Consider the following 27,790-nt stretch of genomic DNA (forward strand, 5'->3'; position numbering starts at 1 on the left):
TTTGGCGTGTATTCATTTGTGAGGGCTGAGAGGTGTTTATCAGTTTTTTTCCATTAACTAGTATGCTTTATTTGAGTTTAGCCTGTAGTTGTTGGCTCTCTTCAAAAGTAAAAGATTCAAAAAGAGTCAATGTGCGGGGGCACTGGTTAGTTGAGGTAATTTAGYTAATATGTACACGTACATGTAGGTAGAGTTAAAGTGACAATGCATAGATAATAAACAGAGAGTAGCAGCAGCTTAAAAGAGGGTTCTGGGTAAACCTTTGATTAGCTGTTCAGGAGTCTTATGGCTTAGGGGTAGAAGCTGTTAAGAAGCCTCTTGGACCTAGACTTGGCACTCCGGTACCGCTTACTGTGCAGTAGCAGAGAGAACAGTCTATGACTAGGGTGGCTGGAGTCTTTGACAGTTTTTAGAGCCTTCCTCTGACACCGCCTGGTATAGAGGTCCTGGATGGCAGGAAGCTTGGCCCCAGTGATGTACTGGGCTGTACGCACTATCCTCTGTAGTGSCTTGCGGTCGAATGCCAAGCAGTTGCTGAACCAGGCGGTGATGCAACCCGTCAGAATATTCTCGATGGTYCAGCTGTAGAACATTTTGAGGATCTGAGGACCCATGCCAAATCTTTTCAGTCTCCTGGGGGGGAATATGCTTTGTCATGCCCTCTTCACGACTATCTTAGTGTGTTTGGACCATGATACTTTGTTTGTGATGTGGACACCAAGGAACTTGAAGCTCTCAACCTGCTCCACTGCAGCCACGTCGATGAGAARGYGGGCGTGCTCGGTCCTCCTTGTACTGTTTTCRACAATCATCTCCCTTGTCTTGATCACGTTGAGGGAGAGGTTGTTGTCCTGGCATCACARGGCCAGGTCTCTGACCTCCTCCCTATAGGCTGTCTCATCGTTGCTGGTGATCAGGCCTACCTGTCATCGGCAAACTTGATGATGGTGTTGGAGTCGTGCCTGGCAATGCAGTCATAAGTGAACAGGGAGTACATGAGGGGACTGAGCACGCACCCCTGAGGGGCCCCCGTGTTGAGGATCAGCGTGGAGGATGTGTTGTTACCTACCCTTACCACCTGTGGGCGGCCCGTCAGAATGTCCAGGATTCAATTGCAGAGGGAGGTGTTTAGTCCCAGGGTCCTTAGCTTAGTGATGAGCTTTGGGGGCACTATGGTGTTGAACGCTGAGCTATGGTCGAATTGCAGCAAATAAAAACCACTTCTAAAGGACACCAATAAGAAGAAGAGACTTGCTTTGGCAAACACTGTGTCTTTGTGAGACGCATAGTAGGTGAACAGATMATCTCCGCATGTGTGGTTCCCACCATGAAGCATGGAGGAGGTGTGATGGTGTGCTAGTGCTTTTCTGGTGAAACTGTCTGTGATATATTTAGAATTCAAGGCACACTTAACCAACATGGCTACCGTAGCATTCTGCAGCGATACGCAATCCCATCTGGTTTGGGCTTAGTGGGACAATAATTTGTTTTTCAACAGGACAATGACCAAATCCCCCTCCAGGCTGTGTAAGGGCTATTTGACCAAGAAGGYAAGTGATGGAGTGCTGCATCAGATGACCTGGCCTCAACAATTACCRGACCTCAACCCAATAGAAATGGTTTGGGATAAGTTGGACCGCAGACTGAAGAAAAWGCAGCCAACAGGTGCTCAGCATATGTGGGAACTCCTTCAAGACTGTTAGAAAAGCATTCCAGGTGAAGCTGGTGGAGAGAATGCCAAGAGTGGCAAAGCTGTTATGAAGACTCCCYAGTGGCGCAAAGGTCTAAGGCACGGCACCTCACTGCTAGAGGCATCACTACAGACCCTGGTTCGATTACAGGCTGTATCACAACCGGCTGTGATTGGGAGTCCCATAGTGCGGCGCACAATTGGCCCAGCATCGCCCGTGTTAGGGTTTGGCCGGGGTAGGCCATCATTGTAAATAAAATGTGTTCTTAACTGACTTGCAAGTTAAATAAAGGTTAAATAAAATAAATAAAAGGCAAAGGGTGGCTACTTTAAAGAATCTAAAATCTTAAATATATTTTGATTTGTTTAACACTTTTTTTGTTACTACATGATTCCATATGTGTTATTTCATAGTTTTGACGTCTTCAATATTATTCTACGATGTAGAAAATAGTAAAAATAAAGAAAAACCCTTGAATGACTAGGTGTGTTCAAACTATCGACTGGTACTGTACGTATTGAATACATTTCGGTTCTTGAATATGCGCTCTGCTTATTCTCCATATTCTGTTTCTAAGTGTATTTTCTGTTGGTGTAATTGAGCATGATACATTAGAATGATCCGAATTTTACTATATTTTAGAACCCAGTATATTGTTGAGTGCATAAAAAAATGTATTCCATTTTTAAAATCTTGAATGTAGTCAATTCTTGAATAGCTTTTCTTAATTTGAGAAACAAAAATTGTTTTTTGTATTTGGGAATGATAATCTCCAGGTGTCCTGTAAAATACTTGGTTAGATTACATTTTTCAGCCACTTGGGGGTTATTTGAATTGTTTTTATTGCTATGTCTGTCTAACTTGCTGAATGCTTGACTTAGCTCACCTGCTAAAATAATAGTTCCTGTCTGGGTTGGATCTAATAAAGCTTGAATTCTATCTAAAAACCCCAGGTTTGCCCCTGGGGGATATAAAATGAAATCAATGTGTATTTTTCCCCATATAAGGTACAATTCAAAATTAGGAAACATCTAAATCTGTATGCTGGGATATAAGGGAAAAGGATGTATTCTTATTTATCAGGATGCCTTCAACTCTGCTGTTACTACAGTAGGTGGCAGCATAAGCCTCTCCAACTCAGCTCCTCTTTAAATATAACATTTCAACAACAACAACAAAATAAGTGTAGCTCTTGCAGAAAAAACACATCTGCAGACAATCTCTTTAAATGTTCAAGAACCTTGTACTTTTTTTGCCATCATGAAGCCTGTGCATATTCCATGTAATAAATTGGATTTTGTTGTCCTTTTCTTGTATAGAATCAAAGTTAATCTTGTGTGCTCCGTATGTCATTGACGAACCAGATAAAACATTTTAGCAGACGTCATATGAGGGCGGTGGKCATCACATGGACATGTAAGAGTCATAGTATGAATACATTGTTATTGTATGCATTACAGAAATTAAACGTGTTAACATGTAGGAACATGCAGGCTGGTCAAACATTTGACAGAGAACACACAAAAACAAAAACCCTTCTTTGTACTTTGAGGTATGTTAACCTGTTTGAATGATACTATTGAATCACTGTAAACAATACAAGGTTTTCTTGAGTGTACTTTTAACAGAGCTGAGATTTACTTCAAAGTGCATTCACCCCATTGCTTACACCTATCAAGGTGTTTCAGATTTACACAAGTGCCTAGAGAGGAATGGTTTWAAAAAAWAAKAAATCTGGACCCTACTCTCACATTAGTCACCCTAGTCTCACATTCTTATATGTTAATGTATGTCAAATATCTATGTTGAAAACACTATGATAAAAGCACTGTGTGTGTGAGTATCAGTCAGTTCACCAGTCAGGGCCTTGATTGGAACGGCAACATTCACAAGACACACAAATGTTCCTGCAACGTTCTCATTTAACTTCTTCGGGGTAGGGGGCAGCATTTTCACTTTTGGATAAATAGCATGCCCAAATTCAACTGCCTGCTACTCCTCCCCAGAATATAAGATATGCATATTATTAGTAGATTTGGATAGAAAACACTCTGAAGTTTCGAAAACTGTTTGAATGATGTCTGTGAGTATTACAGAACTTATGTAGCAGGCAAACCATTCAGAATTGTTATTTTTTTTAAGTCACTGTCTTTTCTATGAAATTTCATTGGGACACCAGATTTCTAAGGGACTTGTTTGCAGTTCCTACCACTTCCACTGGATGTCACCAGTCTTTGGAAATTGGTTGAGGTTATTCCTTTGTGTAATGAAGAAGTACGGCCATCGTAAATGAGGGTCACTTGAAGTAAATTGTTTGAGAGAGGCACATTACCAAAAAKGTTGCGTCAGTTTGTTTTCTTTTTGTATTGAACACAGATCATCCCGTCTTCAAATTGATCGATTATTAACGTTTAAAAATACCTAACGTTGTATTACAAAAGTAGTTTGAAATGTTTTGGTAAAGTTTACAAGTAACTTTTGATATATTTTGTAGTGGCGTTGCGCAAGTTGGAAGCTGTGTTTTTCTGGATGAAACGCACCTAATAAATTGACATTTTGGATATATATCGACGGAATTAATCGAACAAAAGGACCATTTGTGATGTTTATGGGACATATTGGAGTGCCAACAAAATAATTTTGTCAAAGGTAAGGCATGAATTATATTTTTTATTTCTGCGTTTTGTGTCGTGCCTGCAGTGTTGAAATATGCTACTCTCTTTGTTTACTGTTGTGCAATCATCAGATAATAGCATCTTATGCTTTCGCCGAAAAGCCTTTTTGAAATCTGACATGTTGGCTGGATTCACAACGAGTGTAGCTTTAATTTGGTATCTTACATGTGTGATTTAATGAAAGTTTGATTTTTATATCATTTTATTTGAATATGGCGCTCTGTATTTTCCCTGGCTATTGGCCAGGTGGGACGATTGCGTCCCACCTACCCCAGAGAGGTTAACGTGTCTAGAGCATTCCTACCATATATTCTGAGAACATGGCAACCATGTTCTGTGTATGTTTGGTGGAACGTTAATGGAATATTCTCCTAACCCACAGAAAACTGGAAACAGTAATGTTCGTGTAATATTTTCATTTCACGTGTCTAGAACTTTAATATCTTATATTCTGAGAACATGGTAACCACGTTCTGGTATCTTAGAAATATTCCTTGCATATCACAGGAACATTCCTATGAAAACGTTAGTTAATGACCTAATGAGACTTTTAAGGGAATGTTCTCTAAAGTTGTGGGAACGTTTGTTTGGAACCACATTATAGAGAGCGTGATAGATCCTAGTGGTCAGACTTTATTTGGATAGTCCGGATAGTCCATCTGTAGATGCTCTACAGATGGTCATAATATCAACAAACTATCTGTTGATAAGCAACTACTTGCTAAGTTTAGGGCTAGGGTTAGGTTTAGAATAAGGGTTAGGGTAAGGGTAAGGGTAAGGTTAGAGTTAGGGCTAGGGTAAGGGTGAAGTTTAGGGTTAAGATAAGGGTTAAGGTTAGGGTTAGGGCTAGGGTTAGGGTAAGGGTGAAGTTTTGGGTTAAAGTTAGGGTTAGGGTTAATAGATAGATAAATGTTACTGGTAGTCTGTAGATAGTCTGCAGAGCATCTACAGATGGACTATGCAAATAAAGTGCTTCCATCCCAGCTTGAACCTCACTGGTAGAACCACATAAGTGATGGTCATGAGACCCCACTGCTTATTGTTTGTTTATTTCCAGTTTCCTATCAGTAGGTTACTAGCATTAATCAAGTTAGATCAACCATCATTGTCAGAGCACCACAGGAGAGAGATTTATATTGTCATTTGTTTTCTTTTAATTACTGCCCATTTCTCTTCCGTCATCAAATTAGTGCAGGGAGAGGKCACTCCTAATGGCCTTGACTTAATGATGATTACAGACAATATTGGTTTCGCCTTTCAGTAAACAGCCACTGGCTGCTGGAGAATAAATCACGGTGGGCTACAGATATATCAGAAGGCTTCAGTACAGAATGACACAAGTTTGGGCAGAGCTCTCAAAAACACTGGTTTATTTTCTTCTCCAACTTCTCCTAGGTCCTTTGGGGGTCCCATGTTCTTCCCAGGGGGGCACTTGTAGCGACCACAGCTTCCCACAGGGACAAGGATTATCTCCTGTCAGCTCCAGAGTGTCCCAGTGCTCAGCTCAGCCCAACCCAGCCTGCCTGTCTCGTACAGGGCCTGATAATGGGAACATGGGCGCAGTGGGGACAGTCTTATCTGCTGTTAAGCTTTCCCTTGGGGAATGGAGAGGCAAAGACCACTTATTTTCTTCTTCACTCCCTTTCTCCATCCTATTCCCCCCTTCTCTCTCTCCTTCTTAGCCTTTGTCGGTAGATTATCTGGCTTAGAAACACACACCCCAAACCCTGTCAGAACCACACAGGGGGTGAAGACTGGAAGGGAGATGGGAACATAAAGAGGGGAATAAYAGAGGGACCTCAACCACCCTATGTCCATTCCAATGCCTCCTTAGCCCCGGTAGAGAACCACTGAAAGGAATGGTTCAATAACACTGTTTCTCTGAGTTTTTGGTAATGCTCTATTTGAATATTTTAAAATCTTTGTTATTTGCCTATCAGGCTCAGAAATGTGACTAACAGACCACAGTCATAGTAATGGTAGCTTAATAGTCCATAGTCTACAATTACACACCTTGTGAACCCTTTGTCTCCACTCATATGATCCCATAGTGAACAGTCACTGTCCCCCTCTCTAAKGGTACAGAGCCATCCCTACCCAATCCCTCCTTAAAGCAGCAGCCCAGACACCCCATCTGTCTGTCCTGACCTGTGTTTTGGCACATGAGGGTAAGTGTTCCAGTCTAACTGATCCTCTGGCTGACTTCCCACAGTGTTACAGCAGTCAGTCAGGCTGCCAGCAGCCTCCCTCCCTAACAGCCCAACCCAGACATCTCTCTGTGGCGCTGCAGTATTGATATTGCATAGGGTTGCCTAGCAGGCTTTTAATGAAGGCTCAGATTGATCGTGCATCAGTGGACCTCTGGATCATTCTGATTGCTATCATTTGTTTCTCCCTGCAGAGCTTGGCTTGTAATCTATATTGGGGAGCCAAGTGCACATGTACCACAGTCACACACACACATACAAGTATCAACCACCTGTCAACACGAAAAAGAGAAAAACAAGAAGTTGAGGAAGGAAGACAACTTGAGGGAGAGACCAGAGAAAGATCCAGAGAGACATGTGTGCTGAATCCTATGAATCAGAGTGACTTTTCCCCCCTCTAATGTTGTCTCGTTACCACCACCCCATACCTCCACCACGATCCCCACCCCCAGCTCAGAGTGCAAAAGTAACCACAGCCCATGTCAAGGTCAGTTCTGGGGWGGGGCTCCTGCATTTCTAATCAGGCATCCATTAGGCCCATGTCACAACCACACACAGCTGTCAGGYCCCTGTGGCTGTGCTCCTGACCCTGCTACACCCACTAACTCTCTGGAGAGAGGGAGAGTGGGAGGGAGGGAGAGAGTGTGGTGGAGGTACAGTACAGCATGCCCTCCAGCTAGCCCACATTTCTATTGGCCTACTCTCAGACAGAACTACATGTCACAAAGCAATGTAATGACACGATGCAAACATGAATCTTGCATAAGGCAATAACTCTTTRCAGTAATGAATGCAGTTGCATAATGCCATAAATTAATATTTAACCGCTGATTCAATGAAGTCTTCTTCTTTTTTTAAATATATTCCCCTCACATAATTTCGATTACCACTCTCTTTTCATTCCATTAAATAGGAATTAGACGAGCTTTGATGAAGATCAGCAGCCTTGCCTGTTAATTAACACAGCGTCAACGGGTAGAGCACAGCCCCATCCATCTAATGAAGTAATCACCAGACCAATGGCCGTCTCCCTGCCCCTCTCTTTATAAGCTCTCTCCATTCCCCCATTCCCTCTGCTCAGATGGGTGATAAAACAGGCGCAGGACATACACTCAGCTATTCAAGCATGTGAAATTATAATAAAGGCCTATCACATTTTACTGTGCATCACACTGAGCTAAAGGTCAATTAGATTCATGGAGAAAAGGAGCGTAGCGGATGGATGTCCTCTGGTAATGAACAGCATGTAATGCAGTGTGCCACTAATGTGTGGAGCAAGAAAAAAGCACTAAAACCAAAATGTGGAGTGGAGGAGCCAACTCAAGCCACCATAAATCAGTCCATAAATCAGGGGTGTCAAACTCATTCCATGGAGGGGCCACTGTCTGCTGGTTTTTGGGTTTTCCTTTCAATTAGGACCTAGACAACCAGGTGAGGGGGAGTTCTTTACTAATCAGTGACCTTAATTCATCAATCAAGTCCAAGGGAGGAGTGAAAACCCGCAGACACTTGGCCCTCCGTGGAATGAGTTTGACATGTGCCATAAATCCATAGTGTATAGGAACATACACAGAGATATACTGCCTTTCTATAGGAAGAGATTTATGTTTTACTAAAGCAGGATTCAATTATTAATGACCGCTATATAAAAGCAATAAAATGAACTGTATAATCCTTAAATGGAAGTCAAATGGAAGGCTCCCTAAACTGAAGCTTCCAGAAAGCGCAGCAGCAAAGGTTTATTTGCTACCACTTCATGCTTCATATAAGCCCCCAATGGTTGTTAATCATTACTGCGTGTAAACATTAAAGCAATGATGTTAGCAGCAGGAGACTTGGSGATTGGAGAAAAGCCTTTTGTGAGAATCCGGATATAAGACATTTCAGCACCGTCCCTCAAGAAACGTGTATGTAAGATGAGTGGTAATGCAAGTGGGCATTGCAGAGACTTAGTAAGAAGGTGAGAAACTGCCTAGTGCCTCCCCCAAACACATTTAAATCAACCACCTGCCAGCCTCCCTCCCACAGACCTTCCTGGTTCATGCCTCCCATTCAGCTGATGGGAGCTCAGAGCTAGAGACACAAAGAGAAGGAGCTGCTTCTGTGTCTATCTGTCTGTCCCATAACACCAGGCTGGCAGGCTGGCACACTGAGGGGTGCCTCTGTGTGTGGCCTGTACATTGGCACACACAGGGGCTTTACTGGGATGCCTTCCTGAGGCGGGCACCGGGCCCAATGTTGACAAAGCCTGGTATGGTCTGCTGTCACCCCATTCTGGGTGCATCCAGTGGAAAGAATCAATTAGACCGTACTACAACAGACCACTTTTATATTTGACTTTTAATCAGTGTGCAGGAGGAGAGCAGGGGCATGGAGAGAGGAAGCAGACCAGTGTGATGAGTGGTGGTGATCTGGTTAAATACGGTCAGAAAACAGACAGAGTGCTACTTCCGACATGAGAGGGGATCTGATATGAATGTGCTATGAGGAAAGAATAGCACCACAACGGTCAGATTCAGGGAGCAGAGAGAGAAGAGGCCCTTTGTGGTGAGCTATCAAAAGCACCTTACGCAACCGCCTGCAAGAAATGTAAAGATGACACATTTCTGGAGTCAGAAAACAATCAGGCTTGGTGAAGGGACAGTGATAAAAAAAAACTCAAATCACTTTAAAGTTTTGATGTGGCTGAGGCTGATCTCTTCCTTTGAAAAGTTTATTTAAGACTTCTTTCTCAGTGTTCCAGCCTGCCACAGGCCTCCTCTGGCAGAGAGGAAGGGAAGAAAGGGAGAGGTGAACAGTGCCCGCCTCYCACCCTGGGGTTGATGTGGAGATCAGGCTTCAAACAGAATAACTCACCAAAGGGACATCATTCCCCTGTCATTCCTCTCCGGTTTTACAGACATGCAGAAAGTGAAAGTTAAGCCTCTTCTTTCAGGCCACTCTTTAGCTAACAGAAATGTACCTGAGCTGCATTTCAGTGACACTGCAGTAAACTACTGAATGAAGGCAGTAGTAGGTGAATATAGGTGACAGACCAATTAATGTCATCTGTAGTTTTTACAAATGATTACGAGGCTGTGAGAGGTAGGCAGCTGTGCACATATGGCTACATTTGTTCACTGCTGCTCATACAGCTGCCCAACTGTTCATATGGACTAGAATAGATTCATCTGGTACCTCAGTGTTATCTGTATYAAATAGACAGGTTTTCCAATAGGTCTACAGTCAATTTAAACAGCACAGTGTTATGTAGCTATGAATGTATCAGGTATGTGATCAGTATTGGTTGCATCATGAGAATATAACAGCTCAGCTTGTGGTATAAATCCATGCGCTGAGGGAATCCCAAACCACAGAGGGTTCTGCTGTTTCAGTCATTGATTTATAACTCTTAGCTTGGACATCAAGCCTGGGGGGCTGTCCCACTCAGATGCCCCTGATCCTTTCTTATTCAGGGTGAGTGGCAGATGGACAGATGAGTCCACCAGAGGGGTTGTGCTGTGGTTAAAACCAACGATCACCGCTTACTGAGACCACACAATCAACCCCAAACCTACACTATTCAGTCCACACAATTGGGCTTTGGTTTAACACCAAAGAAGCAGAGTATTTGAGGTGAAATATGTCACTCTGAATAAAGTGGTTTGAATGTGTGAGTTCTGTCTGGTGCTGATAGACTATTCCCTATGGTACACGCTGTGGTGTTGACAGTAGCCTGCTGTGCAGTTGTCTCTTTACAGCAGCCATGGTGATGCCATACTAATGAGTTGATGCTATTTCTGCTCCATGAGATGTGTAACCAGCTATGCAACAGTCCAGTACAACATCAGATTCACTCCACCCACTGACAGGCTTATGATGTTCACATCAAAGATGTACCGCATGCATACGCACAGAGACACGAACAAACTCATAGAAGTCAATAAAACAAGATGTAAACAAGTCTTACCTTCCTTTCCAAACAATGCTTCTCAAATATTCTCTCGCAGTGTTCAGAGACCAAGGTCTGGAAGTAAACACAGAAAGTCAAGAGAAGATGAAAAAGATCAGGAGTCAGACACAACATCAATAGAGAGCTGAAAATAAACCCATCAAAGTATTATTGTTACCCACATGAAAAAAATACTACAGTATACTATGGTATAAATACTGTAGTATTCACTGTAGTGTTTTTGCATACTTTACTGTAGTATTCACGGTAGTACACTGTAGTATTTACAGTTAACTATATTATAACTACTGTAGTAAAAGAAAACTGTAGTACATACTATAGTAACCCTTATGAAAAAAGATTGCAGTTAGAGTGTTTTAGTGTTTTCGTATAACTACGGTTAGAGTGCAGTATAACTGCAGTATGCTACAGTATGCTGATTGCAGTTACAGTGTTTTAGTGTTTTAGTACAACTAAAGTTAGAGTGCAGTATAACTGCAGTATGCTGCAAATACTGCATCCAAAATAACACCGTTTTTTTACTGCAGTAATGATGCAGTATAACTGCAGTTAAACTGCAGTACTCTGCAGTTACTGCGTCCAAAATACCACAGTCAACTGCAGTTACTGCACTGCACATGTAAGGGAATTAATGTAGTGTTTTGGCGGATTGTAGTATACTGTAGTATTTACTGTKGTTTTTTTGTAGATTGTAGTATACTGTAGTATTCACTGTAGTGTTTTTGCGTACATTACTGTAGTATTTACTGTCGTGTTTTTGTTTTATTATCTCTGACCAAAAAATTGAGGCTTTTTCTTTGAGGAAATACTATTTTCTATAACCTGTTGGGAACACAATATATGGTCTATAATTGGCATGTAGGTTTCTCAATGATGGATGGCAGAAATTGGGATATGGGGGAGGGCATTAGGCAGGGTGTATGCAAATGAAGTACTGTAGTATTGACTATAGTTAAAAAAGTGTAGGGTTTTTGCAGCTGTAGTGTTTTTGCCGACATTACTGTATTATTTGCTACAGTGTTTTTTGCAGAGAGTACTGTAGTATTTACTATAGTATTCTACAACATTCAATAGTAAGTACTACACATGATCGAGGATACTACAGTATGAAGTATACTACTCTACAGTATACTACAGTTTACTACAGAATTCTATAGTAAACTGTAGTATTTTCTCATGTGGCTAGTTAAAACATTGTCTTTTTCTCCCTGTTAAGGTGTCAAAGTGAGTGAATGCATCATACTKTTTTCATGCAGCCTATTCCTGATCTGGGATGCGTGTAGACCACATAAAACAGCCTCTGTCCATACTCCATTCTGGCTCTTTTTGGTGTTTACGCGTTACTCCATTACGGCTTATCCCCAACAGATGCCATACTCTATTGTTGTTCCTCATTAACAGATGCCTTCCACCATTATGATTCCRTCCCAGCAGATGACACTCACAACCACCGCTCCTCCCTCCCAGATGACAGAGAGGTGGATCAAACGWCTGCTTTATGTCTAGATCCTATTTCACTATCAATATCATCAAATACCCAAAATATATTTTCAATAGACCAGCTCTAACGTCATGCACCTGTCAAAATGTCTGAGAAACAGAAATATCTCTGAACTCACCACGCTCTTTCAATCAGCAAGCTCTTTAAAAACTGGCTCTACTTCTAAAACTGTCTCGATCTCTAAAATTGTCTGTATGTCTTAAACTATCTATATTTGTTTTATTTTAGTGCCTGCTGAAGGCTTTGTTCTGTGCCTGGCTGTGAAGACAAGACACGTTGACAGTGTTGAAGCTATCTGCTCTTTGTTGTGATTGGCTGGGTGTCAACGTCCAGTGTGTAAACGACTCAGCCATGTTGCCAAACCAAGCTCTTATCTCCATAAAAGACAAGACTGAACACCGCACCAAACATTCRATTCCCATCATACCGGACTCTGACCTACAGCTCTCAGTAATGATATGACTCAACAAACATTTCATTCTTTGTTCTCTGTAAAATAATTCTGTGGTCCTAAAGTAGATAACGCTTTACACCACAGACACTAAGCAAGGGTAGCATTTTGGGAGTGTGTGTGCGCGTGCCTGCGTGTGTGTCAGGGGGTGTTTGATATTCTAAGAATAACACGTAAACACCCATGGAGCTCAATGCCAGGTCATGCCAGCCACTCACGGGCATCAAAGGGAGGAGAGGCAGCYCACCTGTCTGTCTGTTTGTCTGTCCATCTCAAGATTCTATWTGCCACCCTATGCTGTGTTCTCAAAGGCAGCGATATGAGGCAGGTTAACACATGCCTGATAGATACAGGGGAAAGGGACAGGGTGTTCACAACACAAACATATTACTCATGTCAGGTTGAGGAGACAAACCCATATACCCAAAAGGTTTTATTTGGCCTACAAAGACACCCACAGACATCCAGTGAAACACACTTTCAAAAGTAGCTTAAAAACTATTCATTTTCCTCTTGTCTCACTAAAATAAAAAAMATTGACAGTTGTAATACAAATAACAGGAGTGAGAGGCAATGGTTTCAGTGGACGGAGGGTGACAAGGCGATGGGACAACCGCAGCAGAGAGAAAATGCGACACCTGGTCTCTTCCTTGATTCGGATAAAAGGATGATACATCACAAAGTGACAGGGCAAAAAAAATGGTTACTACACAGAGGAAGGGGAACGAGAAGAAAAGTCTATTTTTAGTACAAGTAAAAAATATTATTCTCCATCAATTATTGTCCCTCACTGCACTGCAACGTGAGATCTCATTGTTAGAAACATTCTCATATTTTCAGGACTAAAACTACATAGGAATTAAAATGTTCAGTGCACAATCCCCTACATGTAATKAGAGGTGGAGGGACTTCGGAGTATAACTGCCTGACACAGCGGTCTTTCAGCAGTTTGATTGTCATCAGGTCTGACTTAGAGGAAGCATCAGGCCGTGTTTCTGTGATTGGGTATGTTATCCTTCTCAACCACACCCCTGATTGATTTCAGTGGAGGAGAATGTTGTTCCTCTCCCCCGATTGATTCCACAACCCTTTCTCTCCCCCAATTAAGAGTTCAATGAGCGGAGCTGCGACTGGACTACTCAATTAGTACTGTCTCCGTGCCAATCCTTCCCTCACTATTCCACCCTCTGCCTCTATCGCTCCATCCATTCCCAGATATTGCTAAGTTATAGTTCAACAACTATTGTGTCTGTGATGATGCACAACATGGCTTTAGGGGGCCTGATGATCACAAGGTTAACTAGTGGATCHCACACTTCATGAAACACAACCAGAGGGGGCAATTCCTAATCTCTTGACCTAATTATGATGAATATTAAACAAAACACCTGAAGCTCAGTTTTCAAACTAATCTATGTCATTGAAATGTATGAGGCAGAATATCAGAGTGTATCTAACTAGCCTACGTGTTAACCAAGAAGACCAAAGAATTGTGAGGCTTAAATCAGAAAGAGAAGATTAGACAGACAGTGGGACGGGATGAGAGAGCCCACATTTGTCCATCCCTTGATCTGTCCACCTTGGGGCCCCTTAACCAAAGCAGTTCAGTTACAGGTCAGAGGCCCTAATGCACCAAGTACTAAACCGCTAATCCCCATGCTTTAGTGAAGTGAAAAATCAAATTTCAGAGATCTGTAATTCCATAAACCTTATTAGGCACCACAATGGCTGGACCAGGCAGGGAGTGGAAAGGAGGGAACGGGGAAGAAGATGACAGGCTTGGGAAGGGACCTCTAAACACCGGGAGAAAGAGAGAGAAAATGACAGGGAGAAATTGGGAGAAATGGAAATGAACAACCTGGCCACAGAGCATTTCATATTATTCTTTACAGAAATCTGAGACACTCAATTTAGTATGATATGTTACGTTTAATTTGATATCTATTAATTTGTGGTTGTCCATCACCCATTTTGTATAATATTACAATTTGTATCATATGTAAAGAATTATCAAAATCTACAATATGTTACGAATTTGCAAAATGTATGATATGTTAAGAATTCTAGCTAGGTGGTTAGGTGGCCAATGTTAGCTAGTTGGCTAATGTTAGGTAGGCTAAGGGTTAGGGTTAGAGATTAGGGTTAAGGTTAGCATTAAATTTAGGAGTTAGGTTAAAGGGTTAAGTAACCATATGTTTTATGTAACCATACCAAACGTAACATATCATACTAATTTGAGTGTCCCGGATTTAAATGTACTATGTTACGTCTAGTCTATGAGACCAGGCTCAAATCAATGATGAGACGAAGCACACAGCAATTGGAGAAAATAGTGTCAGAAGCAGTTGTAATCTTGTTACTCATATAAATTGCTGAGTATTTGCTGTGGGCCCCTCAGGAATGCTTCCAAATAGATTTGCAGATGTGCGTAGGCCTACAGCTGTCTAAATGATGAACCACTGAATCATTACGAGAACCCATTCATCATTTACCTCTTTATCTGCAGTCATCATAACATGGAGTTGTAATGAAAATAGACAAACCTTCACTTGGTATGTTACAATATCTTCAAGCAGCAAAAGTTTAAATATAGGTTTCAGCAATGCTATCATTTGGACCCAGCAGCACCCCAAATGACTATTTAAATGCTCAAAGATGAGAAAACACAGGGAACTCATTGCCTCTGTCAGTAACATCACTCAGTCCTAATCTGATCACCTTTCTTCTCTTCTCCCTGTTGCTTACCATGGCGCCTTTAATATTGGTTCCAATTGCACCACTGCATCCTGTACTCATTTAATCATAGCATCYATGGGCCACTTAGCACCACTGTTATCTGAGAGCTGACATCGATTGTTGTCCCTCCCTGTTTTCCAAGAGGGAGGAGGGAAGGGAGGGTGTGTTTGTTTCAGGTTTGGGGTCAATTCCAKTTTAATTAGAAWTTCCAATTCAATTCTTGAATTTACACATGAAGWGGAGAATTTARGTTGAATTACATTTGAATAAAAAAAATCTTCAAGTTATGGAATTGGATTTGTAAAAACATTTAATCTTTGGAATTGAATTGGAATTCAATATTTTTATACTTCACAGTTCATGGAATTAATGCACATACTATCAAACRTTGATGGTAAGATATTTTTAAAATAATTTAAACATATATTCCAGCATAGTTACATAGGCTGTCTGAACAGTTGCATGATCAGCCTGGAAGCCTAATGGAATTTTATTCTTGGAATTTGTATAACAATGGAATTCAGAGYAATTGAGTTATCTCTGAATTCAAAGACTGACCTGGAATTTGAATTGATTGACATGGAAGTTACAGGGAGAGAGAATTGAAATAAAATAMAATTTGTGGAATTGACCACAACCCTGGTTTGTTTGGTGCTACTGTCTTAATGGGGACCATAGTCAGCATGCAGAGAGAGAGGTATGAAATAGTAATGATGAAGATGGGTAGCTAGAGAGGAACATAATGTTGAAAATGGGGGTGGCAGTGACGCAGAGGATGATGATGACCATGATGGTAATTGGGATGATGATAAGGATTCTTGTGCCTTGTGCCCTCAACAAAAGCATATCATACTCAGAAGGGTTTCCGATCTCAAGATTTCTGCACTTGAAAATATGAGTGAAACTATCAAAGTTAATTTCATAAATAATTCAAAACCATGACGCCAAGGCAAAACTGATCAGAGGACGTCACAAAAGCAGCGATCTAGTTGAAATCAAAGCATGAATCTCACTGACAACACTAGTGATTGATATGTCCAGTGAAAGATGCAGGACTCTGAAGTCTCCACTCTGGGGCTGACTGGATGGGTGTAATTATATTTCAATGCAGGATWCCTACACTGCTGCACCGTTCACATAGATAGCAGATTGAAATTACATTGCACAAGCCTCAAGACACACAGCATACACAGAAGATTGCAAACACACACACACATACACTCACCGGACAGAATTTTAGGTACACCCATCTAGTACTCTTTGTCTCCATAACAGCCTGAATTCTTTGGGGCATGGATTCTACAAGTCAGAAACATTCCACAGGGATGTTGGTCCATGCTGACACGATGACATAACACAGTTGCTGCAGATTGGATGGCGGTACACCAGCACCACCAGCCGCTACCGTTCACATCAGGCAGGATGGGCACATAGACTCATGCTGCATACGCTAAATCCTGACTCTACCATCAGCATGACTCAACAGGAAACAAGATTCATCGGACCAGGTGATGTTTTTCCACTCCTTAGTTGTTCAGTGTTGGTGATCGCGTGCCCACAGGAACCGCTTCTTCTTGTTTTTAGCGGATAGGAGTGGAACCCGCTGTGGTTGTCTGCTGCAATAGCCCATCCGTGACAAGGCTTGACGAGTTGTGTGTTCTGAGATGTCGTTTTGCACACCACTTTTGTACTGCGCGGTTATTTGTCTGTMTGTGTCCCGCCTGTTAGCTTGCACAACTCTTGCCATTCTCTTTTGACCTTTCTCATTAAGGAGCAGTTTTCACCATTCTCTGTTAACCCTAGTCACTGTCGTGCGCGAAAAGCCCAGGAGGATGGCTGTTTCTGAGATACTGGATCCAGCGTGCCTGGCACTGACGATTATATCAGGCTCAAAGTCACTAAGGTCACTCATTTTGCCAATTCTAACATTCAATCGAACAGTAACTGAATGCCTCGATGCCTGTCTGCCTGCTTTATACAGCAAGCCACAGCCACGTGACTCACTGTCTGTAGGAGCGATCCATTTTCTTGAACTGGGTGGTGTACCTAATAAACTGTCCGGTGAGTGTATATAAACACACATCTTTTCTTTATCTCTTCCTCTCTTACACATTCTCATGCTTCTCTCTTTGGACATCTGTTCATTAGAAAAGTGGCACTTCAAAACCTTAATCAAAGAGGCCATCCTCCTGAGGTCTACAGTATTTAACATTTTGTAACCAATTATGTCCACTGTTACTTGAAATGATTAACACAGCCATTCACAAACCTTAATTTGGAAGTGATTTAAATACAGCACTAATTTAGCTTTTTATATTTATCACCCTCTGTCTTTGATAAACACAGATATTAATCTAATTTTAAAAATTATGTCATCCCGTCACGAAACTTACTTACCCAAATTGGTAAATCTGGACCAAAGCGGGCTCCTTAAAAAATAAATACCCTCAGATAACCTCCGTCGTCTATTACATATCTTACATGCTTCATCAGAAACCAAAGCACCTTGGCCAGTTCTATCTCTCGATGTAGAACAATCTTTTGATAGACTAGAATGATCATATCTTTGGTCAGTTTTGGAACATATGGGACTTGGCTTAATAAAAACACTTTATGGCAATTCCTCAGCCATAGTAATAACAGTCAGTACTTGCTCTGMTCCGTTCAGAATAACTAGAAGTAGCAGGCAAGGTGATCCCATCTCACCTCTCCTATTTTTATGGTCTATGGAGCCCCTGAACAAGGCAATTCGACAATCGGAAAAAATTACACCAATATCTCTCAATTCTACAGATCACGTAATTTCATTATACGCCGARGATATCTTGATAATTTATCTCAATCGCTTCCAGAAGCTTTGAAGATCATAGACAAATTCAGCTTCATCTCAAATGATCAAATAATTTATATCTGACCTCAGTAGATGGACTAATATCACAGTTGCTTCAACCGACAGAATATCTATTGTCAAAATAAATATATAACCACGGCTGAATTTCTGTAGTTCAGTGGTTCCCTTGTCTCCCCCTTCTGGCTACTGGGATAAAATTCATAGCGTGGTTTCAAAATATACATGGCGAGGTAAGCGATCCAAGATAGAATGAACAAACTTGGATGTACGATGACTATCCGTCCCAAACTTTAAATTGTATTTCCAGGCACTAGKATTTCATCCCATCCTAAATTMATTTAGACATGATTCTTCCACCCCCTGGCTGAGAATAGAGATAAATAGGGTGTCTCCTATTGCCCTGGAAGAGGTGGTCTTTACTGATATATCCATTTTAAACAATGTAAACTACGTTTTGTCCTATTATAGCTCACACAATATCTATTTGGTGCAAAATTGAAAAACAATGTAACTGGGAATCAGAATGGCATGCCCATACTCCAATATTTCACAATAATCCCTTGTGATCTGGAGGGCGGCCTTTTTCATCCCCCTAAATGTGGAATCCTTACCCATGCCGATATCATGGACAGTAAGGGTTTGAAAATATTCCACGATTTGAAAGACATACACATTACCAGACAAATCCTTTTTTCTATATTTACAATTTAGCTATACTGGCCAATGGATTCCCMTGGGAAACCCAACTACTGAACCATCCATTGATGCGATTTATAAATAAATTATCTGGGCTCACGAAAGGGCTGATCTCTATAATATATAAACAACTTCTGGAAAGCTCATATTCTGAGCTAATCATAAAAAATGATGGTCTAGGGTAAAGGTAACCCTTTAAGTAGAACAGAATATGGGAAAAAATGACCTTGGCATCCCATAATTTGTACCATCAACTTATACATTTGAAGGTTGTTCCCTGACTATTTAACACCAAGGAAATGTTTTACGATGAAATTGGCCCATACTCCCAAATGTTCACTGTGTCCCAAAAATCAGGTAGGCACATTCCTTCATATGATGTGGGAGTGCCCTGCAGTTAAACACTTCTGGGGAAATGTTTACGAAATTCATTTTGAAGTGCATGAATGTAAATATTCAATGCMTTGCATCGATTAACAATGGTAGCTCCTTGAATTTCTCAATCAATATGAAACGATTACTGCTGGCAGCCAGCACTGCCGCAAAAAAATATGTTGGCTCTTGGACGGCAATCACCTCACTCTCTCTCTCTCTCTCAATTCGCCAGTGGATACAATTACTATTAGAAATGATAACATTAGAATTATCAAAAGTGAGAATGATTGGTGCTCGTCAAAGAACAATTGACCTGTAACCACCCAAAACKAAAAAATTACAAAACAAACCAATAAAGAGGCCATCTCAGCCAATATCATTAAAGAGAAGAGCTGCAGGATGAGATTTAAACAGTGATCTACAGATACCTTCTCATCACAAGTACAGCTCACAGCAGCACATAACGCTGAACAGGAAACTCAGAGGGGAACAGGAGCACTAGTTACAGGTCTCACTTATTACATTACCCAACATATTTTCTTAGATGATCAGTAGTATCAGGGTGTAGACAGTCACAATCCTCCACCATCCTCCAAATCATTCTCAAATTTGAATCATGCTCTTTGCATCTCAGTCTTTGTGTATTATTTCATCACCTCACCACCTTCATCCTCTAGGTAGGCCTATGTTCGACCTAACCAGCTTAATTAAAAGTGGAGGTAAAGTGAGCAGCCACACTAAAGGCAGGAGTCAGACAGCCAGCCATGTCACCTTGAGTTTTGTCACTGTTACCGAAATCTGCCTCCTGTCACTGTACGTGTGTGGTGTGTGTGTGTGCCCCTGTTGGCTGGCTCTGTGGTTAGTGTGTCATGGCCTGCCAATATATCTTCCCCCTGGCTGGGAGACACCAGATGTGTCCTGTACTTAATTCAACAACGGTCAATTCTACAGCCTCTACATGCAGAACCTACAGAACATTCTAGATGAATACACATATGCAGAGCTTGGAACCACACTCTCTCCAAGCACACTCTCTCCTTTTACACATAGCCTARACAAGCAACCCTCTCTGTGGAGTCCATAAGTCCTTTTACGCGTTCACTCTGAGCCACAGCAGACAGCCTTCCAACAGGTCTCCAGGTCAAGACTCCTGCTGAGTGTGTGTGAGGAGAAAGAGAGACAGATCATACAAGGTACTGGGATGTCTACTGTGTGTGTGTGTGTGTGTGTGTGTGCGTATGTGCATGCATGTGTGTACGTAGCCTATGCGTGCATCTGTGCTTGTGCATATGTGTGGGTGAACTAGCGGAGTGCCTAGGGGTTAGCTGACAGGTAGACAAAACAGGAGCAGCCTTCTCCACTCTAGCAGAGAAAAGAGGCCAGTTGATCTGGGGGTTAGATCCAGCCTCCAGCTGCAGAGTGCACAGTAAATAATGAATGTCTTAACCACTGATTTCTGCCACCACCAACCAAAGGCCCTCCATCCCCTCATCCCTCRAGTCAGTAAACAGCAGCCAGAYAACCAGCCAGCCAGGCAGCCATCCAGTCTCAGCAATAAATATTTCAGGTCCAGGTCACAACCAGCGCCCTCTACTCTCTATCTCATCACTCAGAGAGCACTCACTACCGCCTGATCCTTTTCACCCATAAAGACACTGACAAAACATTATGTAAACATCTAACCTAGTCTAGCCTACTGCGTGGGATAGTAGAGCAGTTTTTACTGGAACAGAAACAGTATGGTTTTATTCACTTCAATCTCACAAAAGTATAAAAAGTTGACACATTTGGAGCAATTCAAACCAGTAACTTCTTTGTATTGTATTGGGATAATTGTTGTGCATGAACACTCATCAATATATCAATTCAAGATAAATTATGTCAATGCGAACCAGAGAGAGAATAGAAACAATACCGTTACCAAAACTAAAACTACACCAAGAACAAGTAGGAGCCGTGTCAGTGTTGGCAGAACAAAGCTCTACAAGATGGCTCAATCTCCTGAACTCCACTCTTGATAAACCTGGGGGAAATGGTCAACTTTGGGAAATGACAATTCATCATGTCAGAATAATCTTTAAACCAGTGCCCTATTTATAAAAGAACTGAACCACTGCTATCTAGGAACAGTATTGGCATTAATGTCACCCACTACCATCGATACAGTGACTTACTGTATCAATGCTTATACAAAGCTACATGCCTAATGAAAATGTGACTGTTAATTTATTAATGACTTTTCATTCAATGTACCAACTTATAATGAATAGATGGATCCAAACTGCAGATACGTCTATTCCACAACAGCCCAATGCAAAGTCAGATACTTTGTGAAGGAGTTCAGTGCCACATGCAAGTGAGTGTTCATGTCCTCCTCCACTGTTACGCAGACGAGATGATGATGCTGGTGGTGGTGGTGGTGGTGGAGGTGAGAGTAAATCTAATGAAGGCGAGTGCAATGGAGAGCAAAGGAGAAGTGTAAAGTAGAGCAAAGCTACAGTACTGTACCTCCCAGCTGTGCTCCTCAGAAGCGATGTCCCTGGGTGGAGCGGGTGAGGTGACACACACAGGATGCACACAGAGCTCRGTCCGTCAGCTCACACACAGGCATACACCTGCTCTGACCAGTCTTCGACACACTCCTGTCCTGTGCCCTACTGTCCGCTCTGCTGGCAGTCTGAGAGTCTAACTCCCACACAGCCGCCCACTGTTATAGATGCACACCCAAGTGAAAGGAGGGAGGCGTGGTTTCAGAGGAGATTGATAAAAGAGGGAGGGAAGGAGGAGGAGAGAAGGTCCCTCTATCTACAATTCAATTTCGCCTCACTCCCCTTTTCGCCGCATCTCTGTCTCTCCCTCCCTCTCCCTCTCTATCACATATTGTCTTGTGCTCTTTCTTGCACTTTTTATCACTCACTCCAACACACTCCTGACACGCTCTAGCTTTCTCGTTTTCCTACACTCACTCTGATTTGCAATCTCTCTTTCTCCTCGTTGTCCTCCTCTCTCTCTCTCTGCCCCCCTTCTCTTTTTCTCCCACTCTTTTCTTCCTATATCGTTCTCCTCTCTTTCTAGTTCTCAGTTTCACCTTCTTTTTCTCCCTGTCTCTTTCTCTCTCTTTCTCTCGCTCCGCTCTCATTCATGTGGCTGTGGTGTGTGTGTGAGTGAATCAGGGCAGCTCTGGCCATCTGTTGGAGCCTGTGTGCTTCACCTATTCACAGGCTCATAAAGGCAGGGCCAGGGAGAGGAGAGAGAGAAAGGAAGGGGAGGGAACCAGGGATCAATCTTAATGCTGGAGGGCGGGAGAGGAGAGGGAGAGCTTGGCACCATATTTATGAGCCTGGCACTTCTATAAGGCTGGCTGGCATGGCCCCTTAAGAGGATCAGACACCAACAAGCTGCAGAGAGGAATATGCATTAATGGACAAACAAATGCACATCAGGCAAGTGCACAGATAAAGCTTTACCTGTGCAGAGCGCATTCCCCTTCGCCCTTCCAGTCTCTAAAGTGCTCTTTAGTTTTGGGTAAAAAAATTAAATGGCACTTTTTGTATACAGTTTTTGTCATTGTTGTTCTGAACCCACCGCCCGCAAGTCGTTGTTAAATTTGCGTTAAAGATGTGTAATTTAATTAGCCATTAAGATGTGGCCATCTATTGCTTTTATGTAATTCAATAATCAAAGTCATAATTACTCAACAAATCTGTGACAGTTGTGACAGTGACAGTTATTTTTTTTTGAGCACCTGCCCCGAAAAGGTCTGTGCACAGCCCTGATACATGCCCAACCCGCACACGCACACACCACACACACACACACACACACACACACACACACACACACACACACACACACACAACACACACACACACCACACACACACAACCCATACACGCATGCACTTACACAAACAAAACACAAACCTATCAGAAAAACAGAACACAATTTCCATACACATCCCTAAATCTCTCCATTATAATGTACTGTACAGTGCTTTCAGAAGGTATTCACACCTCTTTTCCACATTTTTGTGTTACAGCCTGAATATAAAATACATTCAATTGAAGATTTTTATTCACTGGCTACACACAATTCCTGTAATGTCAAAGTGGATTTATGTTTTAGAAATATTTACAAAATAAAAAAATGAAAAGCTGAAATGTCTTGAGTCAATAAGTTATCCAATCCCTTTGTTATGTATGGCATGCCTAAATAAGTTCAGGAGTAAAAATGTGCTTAACACGTCCCATAATAAGTTAGATGGACTCACTCTGTGTAAAATAATAGTGTTTGACATGATTTTTAAACGACTACCTCATCTCTGTACCGCACACAGACAATTATCTGTAAGGTCCCTCAGTCGAGCAGTGAATTTCAAACACAGAATCATCCACAAAGACCAATGAGGTTTTCCAATGCCTCGCAAAGCAGGGAACCTACAGTGCATTCGGAAAGTATTCAGACCCCTTGACTTTTCCACATTTTATTATTCTAAGGCTGTAATGGGGCGGCAGGTAGCCTAGTGGTWAGAGCGTTGGGCCAGTAACTGAAAGGTTGCTAGATCGAATCCCTGAGCTGACAAATTAAATATGTGTCATTCTACCCTTGACCAAGCCACTGTTCCTAGGCCGTCATTGTAAATAAGAATTTGTTCTTAACTGACTTGCCTAGTTAAATAAAAAAATAATTCTAAAATTGATACATTTGTTTATTTCCCCTCATCACAATACACACCAAATACCCCATAATGACAAAGCAAAAACAGGTTTTTAGAAATGTTTGCAAAAGAAAATATATATATATATATCACATTTACATAAGCATACATAAGACCCTTTACTCAGTACTTTGTTGAAGCACTGTCTTCTTGGGTATGACACTACACGCTTGGCCCACCTGTATTTGGGGAGCTTCTCCCATTCTTCTCTGCAGATCCTCTCAAGCTCTGTCAGGTTGGATGGGGAGTGTCGCTGAACAGCTATTTTCAGGTCTTTTCAGAGATGTTCAATCGGGTTCAATTCCAGGCTCTGGCTGGGCCACTCAAGGACATTCAGAGACTTGTCCCGAAGCCACTTCTGCGTTGTCTTGGCTGTGTGCTTAGGGTTGTTGTCCTGTTGAAAGGTAAACCTTCGCCCATTCTCAAGGATCTCTGTGTACTTTGCTTTCCTTCTATCCTGAGTAGTCTCCCAGTCTCTGCCGCTGAAAAACATCCCCACAACATGATGCTGCCACCACCATGCTTCACCCTAGGGATGGTGCCAGGTTTCCTCCTGATGTGACGTTTGGCATTCAGGCCAAAGAGTTCAATCTTGGTTTCATCAGACCAGGGATTCTTGTTTCTCATGGTCTGAGAGTCCTTTAGGTGCATTTTGGCAAACTCCAAGTGGGCTGGAATGTGCCTTTTAGTGAGGGTTGACTTCCGTCTGGCCACTCTACCATAAAGGCCTGATTGGTGGAGTGCTGCAGAGGTGGTTGTTCTTTGGGAAGGTTCTCCCATCTCCACAGAGGAACTCTGGTTAGCTCTGTCAGAGTGACCATCAGGTTCTTGGTCACCTCCCTGACCAAGGCCCTTCTCCCCSGACTGCTCAGTTTGGCCGGGCGGCCAGCTCTAGGAAGAGTCTTAGTGGCTCCAAACTTCTTCCATTTAGGAATGATGGAAGCCACTGTGTTRTTGGYGACCTTCAATTCTGCTGAAACGGTKAACTGTGGGACCTTATATAGACAGGTGTGTGCCTTTTCAAATCAAGTCCAATCAATTGAATTTACCACAGGTGGACTCCAATCAAGTTGTAGAAACATCTCAAGGATGATCAATGGAAACAGAATGCACCTGAGCTCTGTTTTGAGTCTCATAGCAAAGGGTCTGAATACTTATGTAAATAAGGTATTTCTGTTTTTTATTTTGAATACATTTGCACAAATAAAAAAAATTAAAAAAAAGTTTTCGCTTTGTCATTATGCGGTACTGTGTGTAGATTGATGAGGGAATGTATCTTTTAAATCCATTTTAGAATAAGGCTGTAACGTACCAAAATGTGGAAAAAGGGAAGGGATCTGAATACTTTACGAATGCCCTGTATTGGTAGATGGGTAAAAAAAAAGCAGACATTGAATATCCCTTTGAGCATGGTGAAGTTATTAATTACACTTTGGATGGTGTATCAATACACCCAGTCACTACAAAGACACATGCAACCTTCCTAACTCAGTTGCCGGAGAGGTAGGAAACCACTCAGGGAGGCCAATGGTGACTTTAAAACAGTTACATAGTTTAATTGCTTTGATAGGYGAGCTCTTCCCTAGATGCCAAAACATTCAAAAGCCATTTTCTCAAAAGTGAGTTTACAACTTTATCAACTTTCAAAGCAGAATTACTTTCCCATTGTTCCTCAAAAATGCAGTGTATGATGTACCATTTTGTAGCTCTGAGTCTCTACTTTTATCCAATGTAAAAAACACAATTACAAATTTTGCTACATAAGACCAAATCCACTACATAAGACCATATCCAGGTGGTGAGTCACATATACACACACACGCACATACAACTGACATTTACAAGCACCTGATTGACTGACTATTCACGAAACAAAACAATGTATTTTTTCTCCATATTATGTCTATCTCCAATAAGCTACCCAGGAAAGGGCTAAGAATAGTCCARATTAATATATGTAGCCTTAAAAATAAGGTTCATGAAATCAATAACTTGCTAACACCGGATAATATTCATATACTGGCCAATTCTGAAATTCATTTAGTATCCTGGCCATCTCTGAAACTCACTTAGTAGTGATGCCCGGGTTGACTCATATCCCGCAGTCCCCACAGTTATATCCTTGGGGTGAGCAGGTTTAGGGTAATTCAATATTGTGTAGATGAAGGGTGGGTGGGTTACGGGAGGAATAAAGAGAAAACAATACCTTACAAAAATCAATAAATGTATCATTATTGTGCAATTTCTATCTATAGGCTACATTGAGTTTATATTTATTTTATTTTAGGCGATCTGGCATTAGTGCATATTCCTAAACTTCAGGGCCTAACTCTACAATATTAACTGCAGAACTGAGCATTTCTTGCAGTAAAATGATACACCAAATGTAGGCAACATTTTTACCAGGGAACAGGAGCAAAAAACAGGAGAAATATGATTTCTTTCTTTGAGCATCTTAGAGAATGTGAATGCGCAGTTAGATACCGTCTGTAGAGGTGCTATSTTRATCAGCATCATAAAAGCTGATGATATTTCAACCACATAAAATATGCATCTAAGCTGAACTGAAGTATTATCATAAACATGTTGGGTCATTTTCACAGCTTTCTATTTCCTTACAAACTGATGTCATTTAAAAAATATATATATTGCATTTTCTCCCTGGTCCCTAAATGTCTTTGCTTCGCGAATGAAGCAGAGAAGACAGAGAAAACTTTACCAATGTCAACTAGATTGAAGCATTCATTCTATCGATTTATGACATTCTGGTGAGCAAGGGTTTATTTAGTCTTCTCAGGCAACATATAATTACAGAATAGAAGCTGTGTGTATTTAGTTATAAATAAGTTGGCTAACAGATCGCCTACCAAAATTACAGAAATTAGAAGCAGAAACATCTAAATCAGGCAAAAACAATCCTGCACCCCCTGTCAAAAAATCCTTCCACCGTCTCTTCTACATTAACAGGTTAGGGTCGGGTGCGGGCCTCAGATTTTTACTTTATCACATATAGCCAGATGGTTGCGGATGGGTTATTAGCAATTGCGGGCAGGTGCAGGTGAACAAACAGCTGACCCGTGCTCCACTATCACATAAATAATTCCTTTAAATATACAGCAGTAGCAATATAAGGATATGACATCTACAGAAAAGACAGGAATGCCTATGGGAGAGATGTTGTGGAAGGCCTATATGTTCAGAGCCATATCCCTGTAAAACTTAGAGAGGATCTCTTGTCAAATGTTMTTGAAGTGTTGTGGTTGCAAGTTCACCTGCCTCATCTAAAGCCTCTTCTTTTGGGGTGCTTCWGTAGGCCACAATGCTTGATATTGTGTGTGATGTTAAAGGAGAGGTCTATTTTCTGGGTGACCTGAACATTGACTGGTTAGCAACTAGATGTCCTCTTCAGAGGAAGCTTCTAACTGTGACTAATGCCTGTAATATGACCCAGGTTCTCACTTAACCGACTTGTATTGATCATATCTTCACTAATGCTGCAGAGCTTTGCTCCAAAGCAACATCAGTTCCCATTGGCTGTAGTGACCATAACATTGTGGCAATAACAAGGAAAGTCAAAGTGCCAAAGTGCCAAAGTTTGGGCTTAAAGTAATTTATAAGCGATCACACAAAATGTTGAAMATGTAAAAAATMTATGTTGGTCTGATGTGTATGAGGAAGTGAATCACYATGCAGCACTGGAAGCATATGTAAAATGATTCATGCCAATTGTTGACAAGCATGCGCCTGTTAAGAAATTACATGTGAGACCTAATAGAACCTTCTGGATTGATGATGAATTGCACAATTGTATGGTTCAAATAAATGATGTTAAAGAGGTGGCAAACAAGTCAGGCGGCTCAGATGATTGGTTGACATAATGTAGATTGTGAAATGTTTTGACTAAACTTAACAAAAATAAGAAGAAATTATATTACCAA

General features: G+C 41.5%; 1 protein-coding gene across 2 annotated transcripts in view; it reads right to left on the bottom strand.

Annotated features, from left to right (window-relative positions):
• sulf2a (sulfatase 2a) overlaps positions 1-22,266 on the bottom strand; it is a 64,671-nt gene extending 42,405 nt beyond the window's left edge. Inside the window, exons 1-2 of one of the 2 annotated variants that reach the window (XM_023996256.3) lie at positions 21,644-22,266; positions 10,523-10,579 (exon numbers count right to left, since the gene is read on the bottom strand). The gene's annotated coding sequence lies outside the window, so the exon portion shown is untranslated. The remainder of the gene's footprint in view (positions 1-10,522; positions 10,580-21,643) is intronic. The other variant, XM_023996257.3, reaches the window with a different exon arrangement.
• Between the last annotated feature and the right edge of the window lie 5,524 nt (positions 22,267-27,790).

Source organism: Salvelinus sp. IW2-2015, linkage group LG11 (genome assembly GCF_002910315.2).
Source record: "Salvelinus sp. IW2-2015 linkage group LG11, ASM291031v2, whole genome shotgun sequence".
NCBI lineage: Eukaryota > Metazoa > Chordata > Actinopteri > Salmoniformes > Salmonidae > Salvelinus > Salvelinus sp. IW2-2015.